The following is an 18,442-nucleotide window of genomic DNA, read 5'->3' as shown; positions in this document are numbered from 1 at the left end:
ATTATCTGTCTGTAAACAATTGTTGGAAAAATTACTTGTGGCATGCACAAAGAAGATGTCCTAACCGAATTGCTGGTTTGTTAACAAGAAATGTGTTGAGTGGTTGAAAAATTAGTTTAATGACTCCAACCGAAGTGTATGTAAACTTCTGAATTCAACTGTACCTATTTGAACAACATTGTAGATTACCATAGTACCATTTCATATGATGCTACCTAATTGATAGGCCCTTCCGATCTAAAGAACCTGCTGGCCCCTGTTACAAGTCAGTTTGGTTTATTAGTTCAGTTCAATTTCAGCAACAGTCACCAATCTCTTGTGTGCACAAGTCCAATAATATCCACTTCACTTTCATGACCATATCACGTGTAGCAGCTGTAATCAGCCAGCTGTATCCCCTACCACCCCTTTACTCACCTGCTTCTCTCAGCATCCCCTACCACCCCTTTACTCACCTGCTTCTCTCAGCATCCACCTACCAGCCATCACTCACCTGCTTCCCTCAGCATCGACTACCAGCCCTCGCTCACCTGCTTCTCTCTGCATCCCCTACCACCCCTTTACTCACCTGCTTCTCTCAGCATCCCCTACCAGCCATCACTCACCTGCTTCCCTCAGCATCCACTACCAGCCCTCGCTCACCTGCTTCTCTCTGCATCCCCTACCACCCCTTTACTCACCTGCTTCTCTCAGCATCCCCTACCACCCCTTTACTCACCTGCTTCTCTCAGCATCCACTACCAGCCCTCGCTCACCTGCTTCTCTCAGCATCCACCTACCAGCCCTCACTCACTCACCTGCTTCTCTCAGCATCCACTACCAGCCCTCGCTCACCTGCTTCTCTCAGCATCCACCTACCAGCCCTCACTCACTCACCTGCTTCTCTCAGCATCCACTACCACCCCTTTACTCACCTGCTTCTCTCAGCATCCACTACCACCCCTTTACTCACCTGCTCCTCTCAGCATCCACCTACCAGCCATCACTCACCTGCTTCTCTCAGCATCCACTACCAGCCCTCGCTCACCTGCTTCTCTCAGCATCCCCTACCACCCCTTTACTCACCTGCTTCTCTCAGCATCCACTACCAGCCCTCGCTCACCTGCTTCTCTCAGCATCCACTACCAGCCCTCGCTCACCTGCTTCTCTCAGCATCCACTACCAGCCCTCGCTCACCTGCTTCTCTCAGCATCCACTACCAGCCCTCGCTCACCTGCTTCTCTCAGCATCCCCTACCACCCCTTTACTCACCTGCTTCTCTCAGCATCCACTACCAGCCCTCGCTCACCTGCTCCTCTCAGCATCCACCTACCAGCCCTCACTCACTCACCTGCTTCTCTCAGCATCCACTACCACCCCTTTACTCATCTGCTTCTCTCAGCATCCCCTACCACCCCTTTACTCATCTGCTTCTCTCAGCATCCACCTACCAGCCCTTTACTCACCTGCTTCTCTCAGCATCCACTACCACCCCTTTACTCATCTGCTTCTCTCAGCATCCACTACCACCCCTTTACTCACCTGCTTCTCTCAGCATCCCCTACCACCCCTTTACTCACCTGCTTCTCTCAGCATCCACTACCAGCCCTCACTCACCTGCTTCTCTCTGCATCCCCTACCACCCCTTTACTCACCTGCTTCTCTCAGCATCCCCTACCACCCCTTTACTCACCTGCTTCTCTCAGCATCCACTACCACCCCTTTACTCACCTGCTTCTCTCTGCATCCCCTACCACCCCTTTACTCACCTGCTTCTCTCAGCATCCCCTACCACCCCTTTACTCACCTGCTTCTCTCAGCATCCCCTACCACCCCTTTACTCACCTGCTTCTCTCTGCATCCCCTACCACCCCTTTACTCACCTGCTTCTCTCAGCATCCCCTACCACCCCTTTACTCACCTGCTTCTCTCAGCATCCCCTACCACCCCTTTACTCACCTGCTTCTCTCAGCATCCCCTACCACCCCTTTACTCACCTGCTTCTCTCTGCATCCCCTACCACCCCTTTACTCACCTGCTTCTCTCAGCATCCCCTACCACCCCTTTACTCACCTGCTTCTCTCAGCATCCCCTACCACCCCTTTACTCACCTGCTTCTCTCAGCATCCACTACCACCCCTTTACTCACCAGCTTCTCTCTGCATCCCCTACCACCCCTTTACTCATCTGCTTCTCTCAGCATCCCCTACCACCCCTTTACTCATCTGCTTCTCTCTGCATCCCCTACCACCCCTTTACTCATCTGCTTCTCTCAGCATCCCCTACCACCCCTTTACTCATCTGCTTCTCTCTGCATCCCCTACCACCCCTTTACTCATCTGCTTCTCTCAGCATCCACTACCAGCCCTTTACTCACCTGCTTCTCTCAGCATCCCCTACCAGCCCTCGCTCACCTGCTTCTCTCAGCATCCACTACCAGCCCTCGCTCACCTGCTTCTCTCAGCATCCACTACCAGCCCTCGCTCACCTGCTTCTCTCAGCATCCACTACCAGCCCTCACTCACTCATCTGCTTCTCTCAGCATCCACTACCACCCCTTTACTCATCTGCTTCTCTCAGCATCCACTACCACCCCTTTACTCATCTGCTTCTCTCAGCATCCACTACCACCCCTTTACTCATCTGCTTCTCTCAGCATCCACTACCACCCCTTTACTCACCTGCTTCTCTCAGCATCCACTACCACCCCTTTACTCATCTGCTTCTCTCAGCATCCACTACCACCCCTTTACTCATCTGCTTCTCTCAGCATCCCCTACCACCCCTTTACTCACCTGCTTCTCTCAGCATCCCCTACCACCCCTTTACTCATCTGCTTCTCTCAGCATCCACTACCACCCCTTTACTCATCTGCTTCTCTCAACATCCACTACCACCCCTTTACTCACCTGCTTCTCTCAGCATCCACTACCACCCCTTTACTCATCTGCTTCTCTCAGCATCCCCTACCACCCCTTTACTCACCTGCTTCTCTCAGCATCCCCTACCACCCCTTTACTCATCTGCTTCTCTCAGCATCCACTACCACCCCTTTACTCATCTGCTTCTCTCAGCATCCAGTACCACCCCTTTACTCACCTGCTTCTCTCAGCATCCACTACCACCCCTTTACTCACCTGCTTCTCTCAGCATCCACTACCAGCCCTTTACTCACCTGCTTCTCTCAGCATCCACTACCAGCCCTTTACTCACCTGCTTCTCTCAGCATCCACTACCACCCCTTTACTCACCTGCTTCTCTCAGCATCCACTACCAGCCCTTTACTCATCTGCTTCTCTCAGCATCCACTACCAGCCCTTTACTCATCTGCTTCTCTCAGCATCCCCTACCACCCCTTTACTCACCTGCTTCCCTCAGCATCCACTACCAGCCCTCGCTCACCTGCTTCTCTCAGCATCCACTACCAGCCCTTTACTCATCTGCTTCTCTCAGCATCCACTACCAGCCCTTTACTCATCTGCTTCTCTCAGCATCCACTACCAGCCCTTTACTCATCTGCTTCTCTCAGCATCCACTACCACCCCTTTACTCATCTGCTTCTCTCAGCATCCACTACCAGCCCTTTACTCACCTGCTTCTCTTTATGCACAGTTACTCCTCCCTCAGTTTAATGAAATACCACATTTGTAAATGTGTTAAATTGGAGAAGAGCGAGCAGTGTTGATACATTGAATAATTTCATTGCTTCTTATGACCAAGAGCACAGGCAAGTCTGAGTACACTCTGAAGTCTGCCGTCATGCAGCCTCTGAGTGTCAGAGAGGGGAAATAGAGCACAGCTTCGAGACAGACATGCTTGCAGGTTTACATAAAATAAAACGTCTCATCTCTAGTCTAAACGGTTCAATATGACCCATATTGCCAGAGGTCTGGTCTCTAGTCTAAACGGTTCAATATGACCCATATTACCAGAGGTCTGGGCTCTAGTCTAAACGGTTCAATATGACCCATATTGCCAGAGATCTGGTCTCTAGTCTAAATGATTCAACATGACCCAGAGGTCTGGTCGCTAGTCTAAACGGTTCAATATGACCCATATTACCAGAGGTCTGGTCTCTAGTCTAAACGGTTCAACATGACCCAGAGGTCTGGTCTCTAGTCTAAACGGTTCAATATGACCCATATTACCAGAGGTCTGGTCTCTAGTCTAAACGGTTCAATATGACCCATATTACCAGAGGTCTGGTCTCTAGTCTAAACAGTTCAACATGACCCAGAGGTCTGGTCTCTAGTCTAAACAGTTCAACATGACCCAGAGGTCTGGTCGCTAGTCTAAACGGTTCAATATGACCCATATTACCAGAGGTCTGGTCTCTAGTCTAAACGGTTCAATATGACCCATATTACCAGAGGTCTGGGCTCTAGTCTAAACGGTTCAATATGACCCATATTGCCAGAGATCTGGTCTCTAGTCTAAATGATTCAACATGACCCAGAGGTCTGGTCGCTAGTCTAAACGGTTCAATATGACCCATATTACCAGAGGTCTGGTCTCTAGTCTAAACGGTTCAACATGACCCAGAGGTCTGGTCTCTAGTCTAAACGGTTCAATATGACCCATATTACCAGAGGTCTGGTCTCTAGTCTAAACGGTTCAATATGACCCATATTACCAGAGGTCTGGTCTCTAGTCTAAACAGTTCAACATGACCCAGAGGTCTGGTCTCTAGTCTAAACAGTTCAACATGACCCAGAGGTCTGGTCGCTAGTCTAAACGGTTCAATATGACCCATATTACCAGAGGTCTGGTCTCTAGTCTAAACGATTCAATATGACCCAGAGGTCTGGTCTCTAGTCTAAACGGTTCAATATGACCCATATTACCAGAGGTCTGGTCTCTAGTCTAAACGGTTCAATATGACCCATATTACCAGAGGTCTGGTCTCTAGTCTAAACGGTTCAATATGACCCATATTACCAGAGGTCTGGTCTCTAGTCTAAACGGTTCAATATGACCCATATTACCAGAGGTCTGGTCTCTAGTCTAAACGGTTCAACATGACCCAGAGGTCTGGTCTCTAGTCTAAACGGTTCAATATGACCCATATTACCAGAGGTCTGCTCATTTCAATTAACAGGTGTGCCTTTTTAAAAGTACAATATTAGATTTTCTTTCCTTAATGCTTTTGAGCCAATCAGTTGTTTTGTGACAAGGTAGGGGTGGTATGCAGAAGATAGACCTATTTGATAAAATACCATAAAGTCCACATTATGGCAAGTACAGCTCAAATAAGCAAAGAGAAACAACAGTCCATCATCACTTTAAGACATGAAGGTCAGTCAATATAGAACATTCAAAAACCATCAAACGCTATGATGAAACTGGCTCTCATGAGGACCGCCACAGGAAAGGAAGACCCAGAGTTACCTCTGCTGCAGAGGATCAGTTCATTAGAGTTAACTGGCTCTCAGGAGGACCGCCACAGGAAAGGAAGACCCAGAGTTACCTCTGCTGCAGAGGATAAGTTCATTAGAGTTAACTGAACCTCAGATTGCAGCCCAAATAAATGCTTCGCAGAGTTCAAATAACAGACAAAGCTTAGCATCAACTCTTCAGAGGAGACTGGATGAATCAGGTCTTCATGGTCGAATTGCTGCAAAGAAACCACTACTAATGGACACCAATAATAAGAAGAGACTTGCTTGGGCCAAGGAACATGAGCAATGGACATTAGACATTCTGCAGCAATACGCCATCCCATCTAGGTTGTGCTTAGTTGGACAACCATTTGTTTTTCAACAGGACAATGACCCAACACACCTCCAGGCTGTGTGATGGCTATTTGACCAAGAAGGAGAGTGATGGAGTGCTGCATCAGATGACCTGGCCTCCATAATCACCCAACCTCAACCCAATTGAGATGGTTTGGGAAGAGTTGGACCACAAAGTGAAGAAAAATCAGCCAACAAATGCTCAGCATATGTGGGAACTACTTTAAAACTGTTGGAAATACTGCATCGCTATGCTAGTAGAGATCCTGGTTCGAGTCCAGGCTCTGTCTCAGCCGGCCGTGATCGGGAGACCCAAGGGGCAGCGTACAATTTGCCCAGCGTCATCTGGGTTAGGGGTGTGGTTTGGCCGGCAGGGATGTTCTTGTCCCTTTGCGCTCTAGCCACTCCTTTGGCGGGCCGGGCGAAATTCACGCTGACACGCCACCAGGTGTGCGGTGTTTCATTTGTGCGGCTGGCTTCCGGGTTCAGTGGGCATTGTGTCAAGAAGCACAGCTTTGCTGAGTTGTGTTTCGGGGGATGCGTGTCTCTTGACCTTCGCCTCTCCTGAGTCCGTACGGGAGTTGCAGCGATGAGACAAGACCGTAACTACTACGTAACTACCAATTGGATACCACAAAGTTGCGGGTAAAAAAACTGACTGACTGGTACTGACTGACTGGTACTGACTGACTGGTACTGACTGGTACTGACTGGTACTGACTGACTGGTACTGACTGGTACTGACTGGTCCTGACTGACTGGTCCTGACTGACTGGTCCTGACTGACTGGTACTGACTGGTACTGACTGGTACTGACTGGTACTGACTGACTGGTACTGACTGGTACTGACTGGTACTGACTGACTGGTACTGACTGGTACTGACTGGTACTGACTGGTACTGACTGACTGGTACTGACTGGTACTGACTGGTACTGACTGACTGGTACTGACTGGTACTGACTGGTACTGACTGACTGGTACTGACTGGTACTGACTGACTGGTACTGACTGGTCCTGACTGGTACTGACTGGTACTGACTGACTGGTACTGACTGACTGGTACTGACTGGTACTGACTGGTACTGACTGACTGGTACTGACTGGTACTGACTGGTACTGACTGACTGGTACTGACTGACTGGTACTGACTGGTACTGACTGGTACTGACTGACTGGTACTGACTGGTACTGACTGGTACTGACTGACTGGTACTGACTGGTACTGACTGGTACTGACTGACTGGTACTGACTGACTGGTACTGACTGGTACTGACTGGTACTGACTGGTACTGACTGGTACTGTATGTAAATTATTCATTTATTTATTTTTATACATTTGCAGAAATTTCTAAAAACCTCTTTTTGCTTTTGTCATTATGGGGTATTGTGATGTCATTGTGGAGTATTGTGATGTCATTATGGGGTATTGTGATGTCATTATGGGGTATTGTGATGTCATTATGGGGTATTGTGATGTCATTATGGGGTATTGTGATGTCATTATGGTGTATTGTGATGTCATTATGGGGTATTGTGATGTCATTATGGGGTATTGTGATGTCATTATGGGGTATTGTCATGTCATTATGGGGTATTGTGATGTCATTATGGGGTAATGTGATGTCATTATGGGGTATTGTGATGTCATTATGGGGTATTGCGTGTCGATTGACGAGGAAGAATAAATCTTCAATTTTAGAATTAGGCTGTAACATAAGAAAATGTGTAAAAAGTTAAGTGGTCTGAATACTTTCTGAATGCCCTGTGCCCTGACAAGGGCTGTATCTGCTTCGCGTCGTGACAGGTCAAGAGACGGCCAAAATAACAGAATTGGGCTGCCTGTGTAAACGCAGCCAACGTATTATCCTGCAGACACTTAGCTGTTCTAATTCGTGAAAAATTAACTCATTATTCATTATTCATTCTATTGAGCTAAAACTGGGGATGTTTTTTGGGGGTGGAAAAATATTCTCTAAATTTTAGTGGTATCAGGATTTTTAAAAGCTTCAGTGTAAAGGCTCCAGACAACAACAACAAAAACAAGAACTTTGAGAGAAAGATAATGAGTTGTTTTCAGCCTGTAACATTTCAGGATGAACTACCAGACAATCTGTTTGTCACAACTAGCCTTTTTCTGTCTCTATTTTTGGGACATTGTAAGAACTCTTTCATCTCTAGACTGAGATGTCCTACTCAGCAATTGAAAGCCAGATAATGAAAACACTGTGTCTACTTTTCTCCTATTATGAAGTGAAACTGAATCTGGTTAATTTGCCCTTTTAGGACAATGTGCTGGTAATAACTCTTCCACCTCCAGTATGCTTCCGTCATCTTGCTTGGGAAGAGAAAGTCAGTGAATGCCCCCTCCCATGTATAACCAAAACAACTGTAATTGGGAATTGAAAGCCAGAGAGAGAATGACGACATCACTGTCAGGGAACATGTTGGGTGATGAGTATACCAGGTAACATGCTGGGTGATGGGTCTACCAGGTAACATGCTGGGTGATGAGTCTACCAGGTAACATGCTGGGTCTACCAGGTAACATGCTGGGTCTATCAGGTAACATGCTGGGTCTATCAGGTAACATGCTGGGTCTATCAGGTAACATGCTGGGTCTATCAGGTAACATGATGGGTCTACCAGGTAACATGCTGGGTGATGGGTCTACCAGGTAACATGCTGGGTCTATCAGGTAACATGATGGGTCTACCAGGTAACATGCTGGGTGATGGGTCTACCAGGTAACATACTGGGTCTACCAGGTAACATGCTGGGTGATGGGTCTACCAGGTAACATGCTGGGTCTACCAGGTAACGTGATGGGTCTACCAGGTAACATGCTGGGTCTATCAGGTAACATGCTGGGTCTATCAGGTAACATGCTGGGTCTACCAGGTAACATGCTGGGTCTACCAGGTAACATGCTGGGTCTACCAGGTAACATGCTGGGTCTACCAGGTAACATGCTGGGTCTACCAGGTAACATGCTGGGTCTATCAGGTAACATGCTGGGTCTATCAGGTAACATGCTGGGTCTACCAGGTAACATGCTGGGTCTATCAGGTAACATGCTGGGTCTATCAGGTAACATGCTGGGTGATGGGTCTACCAGGTAACATGATGGGTCTACCAGGTAACATACTGGGTCTACCAGGTAACATGCTGGGTGATGGGTCTATCAGGTAACATACTGGGTCTACCAGGTAACATGCTGGGTGATGGGTCTATCAGGTAACATGATGGATCTACCAGGTAACATGCTGGGTGATGGGTCTATCAGGTAACATGATGGGTCTACCAGGTAACATGCTGAGTCTATCAGGTAACATGATGGGTCTACCAGGTAACATGCTGAGTCTATCAGGTAACATGATGGGTCTACCAGGTAACATGCTGGGTGATGGGTCTATCAGGTAACATGATGGGTCTACCAGGTAACATGCTGGGTCTACCAGGTAACATGCTGGGTCTACCAGGTAACATGCTGGGTCTACCAGGTAACATGCTGGGTCTACCAGGTAACATGCTGGGTCTATCAGGTAACATGCTGGGTCTACCAGGTAACATGCTGGGTCTACCAGGTAACATGCTGGGTCTATCAGGTAACATGCTGGGTCTACCAGGTAACATGCTGGGTCTATCAGGTAACATGCTGGGTCTACCAGGTAACATGCTGGGTCTACCAGGTAACATGCTGGGTCTACCAGGTAACATGCTTGGTAATGGGTCTACCAGGTAACATGCTGGGTCTACCAGGTAACATGCTGGGTCTACCAGGTAACATGCTGGGTCTACCAGGTAACATGCTGGGTCTATCAGGTAACATGCTGGGTCTACCAGGTAACATGCTGGGTCTACCAGGTAACATGCTGGGTCTATCAGGTAACATGCTGGGTCTATCAGGTAACATGCTGGGTCTACCAGGTAACATGCTGAGTCTACCAGGTAACATGCTGGGTCTATCAGGTAACATGCTGGGTCTATCAGGTAACATGCTGGGTGATGGGTCTACCAGGTAACATGCTGGGTCTACCAGGTAACATGCTGGGTCTACCAGGTAACATGCTGGGTCTATCAGGTAACATGCTGGGTCTATCAGGTAACATGCTGGGTCTATCAGGTAACATGCTGGGTCTATCAGGTAACATGATGGGTCTACCAGGTAACATGCTGGGTGATGGGTCTACCAGGTAACATGCTGGGTGATGGGTCTACCAGGTAACATACTGGGTCTACCAGGTAACATGCTGGGTGATGGGTCTACCAGGTAACATGCTGGGTCTACCAGGTAACGTGATGGGTCTACCAGGTAACATGCTGGGTCTATCAGGTAACATGCTGGGTCTATCAGGTAACATGCTGGGTCTACCAGGTAACATGCTGGGTCTACCAGGTAACATGCTGGGTCTACCAGGTAACATGCTGGGTCTACCAGGTAACATGCTGGGTCTACCAGGTAACATGCTGGGTCTATCAGGTAACATGCTGGGTCTATCAGGTAACATGCTGGGTCTACCAGGTAACATGCTGGGTCTATCAGGTAACATGCTGGGTCTATCAGGTAACATGCTGGGTGATGGGTCTACCAGGTAACATGATGGGTCTACCAGGTAACATACTGGGTCTACCAGGTAACATGCTGGGTGATGGGTCTATCAGGTAACATACTGGGTCTACCAGGTAACATGCTGGGTGATGGGTCTATCAGGTAACATGATGGATCTACCAGGTAACATGCTGGGTGATGGGTCTATCAGGTAACATGATGGGTCTACCAGGTAACATGCTGAGTCTATCAGGTAACATGATGGGTCTACCAGGTAACATGCTGGGTGATGGGTCTATCAGGTAACATGATGGGTCTACCAGGTAACATGCTGGGTCTACCAGGTAACATGCTGGGTCTACCAGGTAACATGCTGGGTCTACCAGGTAACATGCTGGGTCTACCAGGTAACATGCTGGGTCTATCAGGTAACATGCTGGGTCTACCAGGTAACATGCTGGGTCTACCAGGTAACATGCTGGGTCTATCAGGTAACATGCTGGGTCTACCAGGTAACATGCTGGGTCTATCAGGTAACATGCTGGGTCTACCAGGTAACATGCTGGGTCTACCAGGTAACATGCTGGGTCTACCAGGTAACATGCTTGGTAATGGGTCTACCAGGTAACATGCTGGGTCTACCAGGTAACATGCTGGGTCTACCAGGTAACATGCTGGGTCTACCAGGTAACATGCTGGGTCTATCAGGTAACATGCTGGGTCTACCAGGTAACATGCTGGGTCTACCAGGTAACATGCTGGGTCTATCAGGTAACATGCTGGGTCTATCAGGTAACATGCTGGGTCCACCAGGTAACATGCTTGGTAATGGGTCTACCAGGTAACATGCTGGGTCTACCAGGTAACATGATGGGTCTACCAGGTAACATGCTGGGTGATGGGTCTATCAGGTAACATGCTGGGTCAATCAGGTAACATGCTGGGTCTACCAGGTAACATGCTGGGTGATGGGTCTATCAGGTAACATGCTGGGTCAATCAGGTAACATGCTGGGTCTATCAGGTAACATGCTGGGTCTATCAGGTAACATGCTGGGTGATTGGTCTATCAGGTAACATGCTGGGTCTATCAGGTAACATGCTGGGTCTACCAGGTAACATGCTGGGTCTACCAGGTAACATGCTGGGTCTATCAGGTAACATGCTGGGTCTACCAGGTAACATGCTGGGTGATGGGTCTACCAGGTAACATGCTGGGTGATGGGTCTATCAGGTAACATGCTGGGTCTACCAGGTAACATGATGGGTCTACCAGGTAACATGCTGGGTCTATCAGGTAACATCCTGGGTCTACCAGGTAACATGCTGGGTCTACCAGGTAACATGCTGAGTCTACCAGGTAACATGCTGGGTCTATCAGGTAACATGCTGGGTCTACCAGGTAACATGCTGGGTCTACCAGGTAACATGCTGGGTCTATCAGGTAACATGCTGGGTCTACCAGGTAACATGCTGGGTCTAACAGGTAACATGCTGGGTCCACCAGGTAACATGCTTGGTAATGGGTCTACCAGGTAACATGCTGGGTCTACCAGGTAACATGCTGGGTCTACCAGGTAACATGATGGGTCTACCAGGTAACATGCTGGGTGATGGGTCTACCAGGTAACATGCTGGGTCTATCAGGTAACATGCTGGGTCTACCAGGTAACATGCTGGGTCAATCAGGTAACATGCTGGGTCTACCAGGTAACATGCTGGGTCAATCAGGTAACATGCTGGGTCTATCAGGTAACATGCTGGGTGATGGGTCTATCAGGTAACATGCTGGGTCTACCAGGTAACATGCTGGGTCTATCAGGTAACATGCTGGGTCTACCAGGTAACATGCTGGGTCTATCAGGTAACATGCTGGGTCTACCAGGTAACATGCTGGGTGATGGGTCTACCAGGTAACATGCTGGGTCTACCAGGTAACATGCTGGGTCTATCAGGTAACATGCTGGGTCTACCAGGTAACATGCTTGGTAATGGGTCTACCAGGTAACATGCTGGGTCTATCAGGTAACATGCTGGGTCTATCAGGTAACATGCTGGGTCTACCAGGTAACATGCTGGGTCTATCAGGTAACATGCTGGGTCTATCAGGTAACATGCTGGGTCTATCAGGTAACATGATGGGTCTACCAGGTAACATGCTGGGTGATGGGTCTACCAGGTAACATACTGGGTCTACCAGGTAACATGCTGGGTGATGGGTCTACCAGGTAACATGCTGGGTCTACCAGGTAACGTGATGGGTCTACCAGGTAACATGCTGGGTCTATCAGGTAACATGCTGGGTCTATCAGGTAACATGCTGGGTCTACCAGGTAACAAGCTGGGTCTATCAGGTAACATGCTGGGTCTATCAGGTAACATGCTGGGTCTATCAGGTAACATGCTGGGTCTACCAGGTAACATGCTGGGTGATGGGTCTACCAGGTAACATGCTGGGTCTACCAGGTAACATGCTGGGTCTATCAGGTAACATGCTGGGTCTACCAGGTAACATGCTGGGTCTATCAGGTAACATGCTGGGTCTATCAGGTAATATGCTGGGTGATGGGTCTACCAGGTAACATGCTGGGTCTATCAGGTAATATGCTGGGTCTACCAGGTAACATGCTGGGTCTACCAGGTAACATACTGGGTCTACCAGGTAACATGCTGGGTGATGGGTCTATCAGGTAACATACTGGGTCTACCAGGTAACATGCTGGGTGATGGATCTATCAGGTAACATGATGGGTCTACCAGGTAACATGATGGGTCTACCAGGTAACATGCTGGGTCTATCAGGTAACATCCTGGGTCTACCAGGTAACATGCTGGGTCTACCATGTAACATGCTGGGTCTACCAGGTAACATGCTGGGTCTACCAGGTAACATGCTGGGTCTATCAGGTAACATGCTGGGTCTACCAGGTAACATGCTGGGTCTACCAGGTAACATGCTGGGTCTACCAGGTAACATGCTGGGTCTACCAGGTAACATGCTGGGTCTAACAGGTAACATGCTGGGTCCACCAGGTAACATGCTGGGTCTAACAGGTAACATGCTGGGTGATGGGTCTACCAGGTAACATGCTGGGTCTATCAGGTAACATGCTGGGTCTACCAGGTAACATGCTGGGTCTACCAGGTAACATGATGGGTCTACCAGGTAACATGCTGGGTGATGGGTCTATCAGGTAACATGCTGGGTCTATCAGGTAACATGCTGGGTCTACCAGGTAACATGCTGGGTCAATCAGGTAACATGCTGGGTCTACCAGGTAACATGCTGGGTGATGGGTCTATCAGGTAACATGCTGGGTCAATCAGGTAACATGCTGGGTCTATCAGGTAACATGCTGGGTGATGGGTCTATCAGGTAACATGCTGGGTCTATCAGGTAACATGCTGGGTCTACCAGGTAACATGCTGGGTCTATCAGGTAACATGCTGGGTCTACCAGGTAACATGCTGGGTCTACCAGGTAACATGCTGGGTCTACCAGGTAACATGATGGGTCTACCAGGTAACATGCTGGGTCTACCAGGTAACATGCTGGGTCTATCAAGGTAACATGCTGGGTCTACCAGGTAACATGCTGGGTCTATCAGGTAACATGCTGGGTCTATCAGGTAACATGCTGGGTCTATCAGGTAACATGCTGGGTCTACTAGGTAACATGCTGGGTCTACCAGGTAACATGCTGGGTCTATCAAGGTAACATGCTGGGTCTATCAGGTAACATCCTGGGTCTACCAGGTAACATGCTGGGTCTACCAGGTAACATGCTGGGTCTATCAGGTAACATGCTGGGTCTACCAGGTAACATGCTGGGTCTACCAGTTAACATGCTGGGTCTATCAGGTAACATGCTGGGTCTACCAGGTAACATGCTTGGTAATGGGTCTACCAGGTAACATGCTGGGTCTATCAGGTAACATGCTGGGTCTACCAGGTAACATGCTGGGTCTAACAGGTAACATGCTGGGTCCACCAGGTAACATGCTTGGTAATGGGTCTACCAGGTAACATGCTGGGTCTACCAGGTAACATGATGGGTCTACCAGGTAACATGCTGGGTCTATCAGGTAACATGCTGGGTCTATCAGGTAACATGCTGGGTCTACCAGGTAACATGCTGGGTCTATCAAGGTAACATGCTGGGTCTACCAGGAACATGCTGGGTCTACCAGGTAACATGCTGGGTCTACCAGGTAACATGCTGGGTCTACCAGGTAACATGCTGGGTCTACCAGGTAACATGCTGGGTCTACCAGGTAACATGCTGGGTCTACCAGGTAACATGATGGGTCTACCAGGTAACATGCTGGGTCTATCAAGGTAACATGCTGGGTCTACCAGGTAACATGCTGGGTCTATCAGGTAACATGCTGGGTCTATCAGGTAACATGCTGGGTCTACCAGGTAACATGCTGGGTGATGGGTCTACCAGGTAACATGCTGGGTGATGGGTCTACCAGGTAACATGCTGGGTCTACCAGGTAACATGCTGGGTCTATCAGGTAACATGCTGGGTCTACCAGGTAACATGCTTGGTAATGGGTCTACCAGGTAACATGCTGGGTCTATCAGGTAACATGCTGGGTCTATCAGGTAACATGCTGGGTCTACCAGGTAACATGCTGGGTCTATCAGGTAACATGCTGGGTCTATCAGGTAACATGCTGGGTCTATCAGGTAACATGATGGGTCTACCAGGTAACATGCTGGGTGATGGGTCTACCAGGTAACATACTGGGTCTACCAGGTAACATGCTGGGTGATGGGTCTACCAGGTAACATGCTGGGTCTACCAGGTAACGTGATGGGTCTACCAGGTAACATGCTGGGTCTATCAGGTAACATGCTGGGTCTATCAGGTAACATGCTGGGTCTACCAGGTAACAAGCTGGGTCTATCGGGTAACATGCTGGGTCTATCAGGTAACATGCTGGGTCTATCAGGTAACATGCTGGGTCTACCAGGTAACATGCTGGGTGATGGGTCTACCAGGTAACATGCTGGGTCTACCAGGTAACATGCTGGGTCTATCAGGTAACATGCTGGGTCTACCAGGTAACATGCTGGGTCTATCAGGTAACATGCTGGGTCTATCAGGTAATATGCTGGGTGATGGGTCTACCAGGTAACATGCTGGGTCTATCAGGTAATATGCTGGGTCTACCAGGTAACATGCTGGGTCTACCAGGTAACATACTGGGTCTACCAGGTAACATGCTGGGTGATGGGTCTATCAGGTAACATACTGGGTCTACCAGGTAACATGCTGGGTGATGGATCTATCAGGTAACATGATGGGTCTACCAGGTAACATGATGGGTCTACCAGGTAACATGCTGGGTCTATCAGGTAACATCCTGGGTCTACCAGGTAACATGCTGGGTCTACCATGTAACATGCTGGGTCTACCAGGTAACATGCTGGGTCTACCAGGTAACATGCTGGGTCTATCAGGTAACATGCTGGGTCTACCAGGTAACATGCTGGGTCTACCAGGTAACATGCTGGGTCTACCAGGTAACATGCTGGGTCTACCAGGTAACATGCTGGGTCTAACAGGTAACATGCTGGGTCCACCAGGTAACATGCTGGGTCTAACAGGTAACATGCTGGGTGATGGGTCTACCAGGTAACATGCTGGGTCTATCAGGTAACATGCTGGGTCTACCAGGTAACATGCTGGGTCTACCAGGTAACATGATGGGTCTACCAGGTAACATGCTGGGTGATGGGTCTATCAGGTAACATGCTGGGTCTATCAGGTAACATGCTGGGTCTACCAGGTAACATGCTGGGTCAATCAGGTAACATGCTGGGTCTACCAGGTAACATGCTGGGTGATGGGTCTATCAGGTAACATGCTGGGTCAATCAGGTAACATGCTGGGTCTATCAGGTAACATGCTGGGTGATGGGTCTATCAGGTAACATGCTGGGTCTATCAGGTAACATGCTGGGTCTACCAGGTAACATGCTGGGTCTATCAGGTAACATGCTGGGTCTACCAGGTAACATGCTGGGTCTACCAGGTAACATGCTGGGTCTACCAGGTAACATGATGGGTCTACCAGGTAACATGCTGGGTCTACCAGGTAACATGCTGGGTCTATCAAGGTAACATGCTGGGTCTACCAGGTAACATGCTGGGTCTATCAGGTAACATGCTGGGTCTATCAGGTAACATGCTGGGTCTATCAGGTAACATGCTGGGTCTACTAGGTAACATGCTGGGTCTACCAGGTAACATGCTGGGTCTATCAAGGTAACATGCTGGGTCTATCAGGTAACATCCTGGGTCTACCAGGTAACATGCTGGGTCTACCAGGTAACATGCTGGGTCTATCAGGTAACATGCTGGGTCTACCAGGTAACATGCTGGGTCTACCAGTTAACATGCTGGGTCTATCAGGTAACATGCTGGGTCTACCAGGTAACATGCTTGGTAATGGGTCTACCAGGTAACATGTTGGGTCTATCAGGTAACATGCTGGGTCTACCAGGTAACATGCTGGGTCTAACAGGTAACATGCTGGGTCCACCAGGTAACATGCTTGGTAATGGGTCTACCAGGTAACATGCTGGGTCTACCAGGTAACATGATGGGTCTACCAGGTAACATGCTGGGTCTATCAGGTAACATGCTGGGTCTATCAGGTAACATGCTGGGTCTACCAGGTAACATGCTGGGTCTATCAAGGTAACATGCTGGGTCTACCAGGAACATGCTGGGTCTACCAGGTAACATGCTGGGTCTACCAGGTAACATGCTGGGTCTACCAGGTAACATGCTGGGTCTACCAGGTAACATGCTGGGTCTACCAGGTAACATGCTGGGTCTACCAGGTAACATGATGGGTCTACCAGGTAACATGCTGGGTCTATCAAGGTAACATGCTGGGTCTACCAGGTAACATGCTGGGTCTATCAGGTAACATGCTGGGTCTATCAGGTAACATGCTGGGTCTACCAGGTAACATGCTGGGTGATGGGTCTACCAGGTAACATGCTGGGTCTATCAAGGTAACATGCTGGGTCTATCAGGTAACATGCTGGGTCTACCAGGTAACATGCTGGGTCTACCAGGTAACATGCTGGGTCTACCAGGTAACATGCTGGGTCTACCAGGTAACATGCTGGGTCTATCAAGGTAACATGCTGGGTGATGGGTCTATCAGGTAACATGATGGGTCTACCAGGTAACATGCTGGGTCTACCAGGTAACATGCTGGGTCTACCAGGTAACATGACGGGTCTATCAAGGTAACATGCTGGGTCTATCAGGTAACATGCTGGGTCTACCAGGTAACATGCTGGGTCTATCAGGTAACATGCTGGGTCTACCAGGTAACATGCTGGGTCTATCAGGTAACATGCTGGGTCTATCAGGTAACATGCTGGGTCTACCAGGTAACATGCTGGGTCTACCAGGTAACATGACGGGTCTATCAAGGTAACATGCTGGGTCTATCAGGTAACATGCTGGGTCTACCAGGTAACATGCTGGGTCTATCAGGTAACATGCTGGGTCTACCAGGTAACATGCTGGGTGATGGGTCTACCAGGTAACATGCTGGGTCTATCAAGGTAACATGCTGGGTCTATCAGGTAACATGCTGGGTCTACCAGGTAACATGCTGGGTCTACCAGGTAACATGCTGGGTCTATCAGGTAACATGCTGGGTGATGGTTCTACCAGGTAACATGCTGGGTCTACCAGGTAACATGCTGGGTCTATCAGGTAACATGCTGGGTCTACCAGGTAACATGCTGGGTCTACCAGGTAACATGCTGGGTCTACCAGGTAACATGCTGGGTCTACCAGGTAACATGCTGGGTCTATCAAGGTAACATGCTGGGTCTATCAGGTAACATGCTGGGTGATGGTTCTACCAGGTAACATGCTGGGTCTACCAGGTAACATGCTGGGTCTATCAGGTAACATGCTGGGTCTATCAGGTAACATGCTGGGTGATGGTTCTACCAGGTAACATGCTGGGTCTACCAGGTAACATGCTGGGTCTACCAGGTAACATGCTGGGTCTACCAGGTAACATGCTGGGTCTACCAGGTAACATACTGGGTCTACCAGGTAACATGCTGGGTCTATCAGGTAACATGCTGGGTCTACCAGGTAACATGCTGGGTCTACCAGGTAACATGCTG

The sequence above is a fragment of the Oncorhynchus masou genome, chromosome 33, assembly GCF_036934945.1.
Source record: "Oncorhynchus masou masou isolate Uvic2021 chromosome 33, UVic_Omas_1.1, whole genome shotgun sequence".
Lineage (NCBI taxonomy): Eukaryota > Metazoa > Chordata > Actinopteri > Salmoniformes > Salmonidae > Oncorhynchus > Oncorhynchus masou.
Note: the sequence above shows the minus strand (reverse complement) of the source record.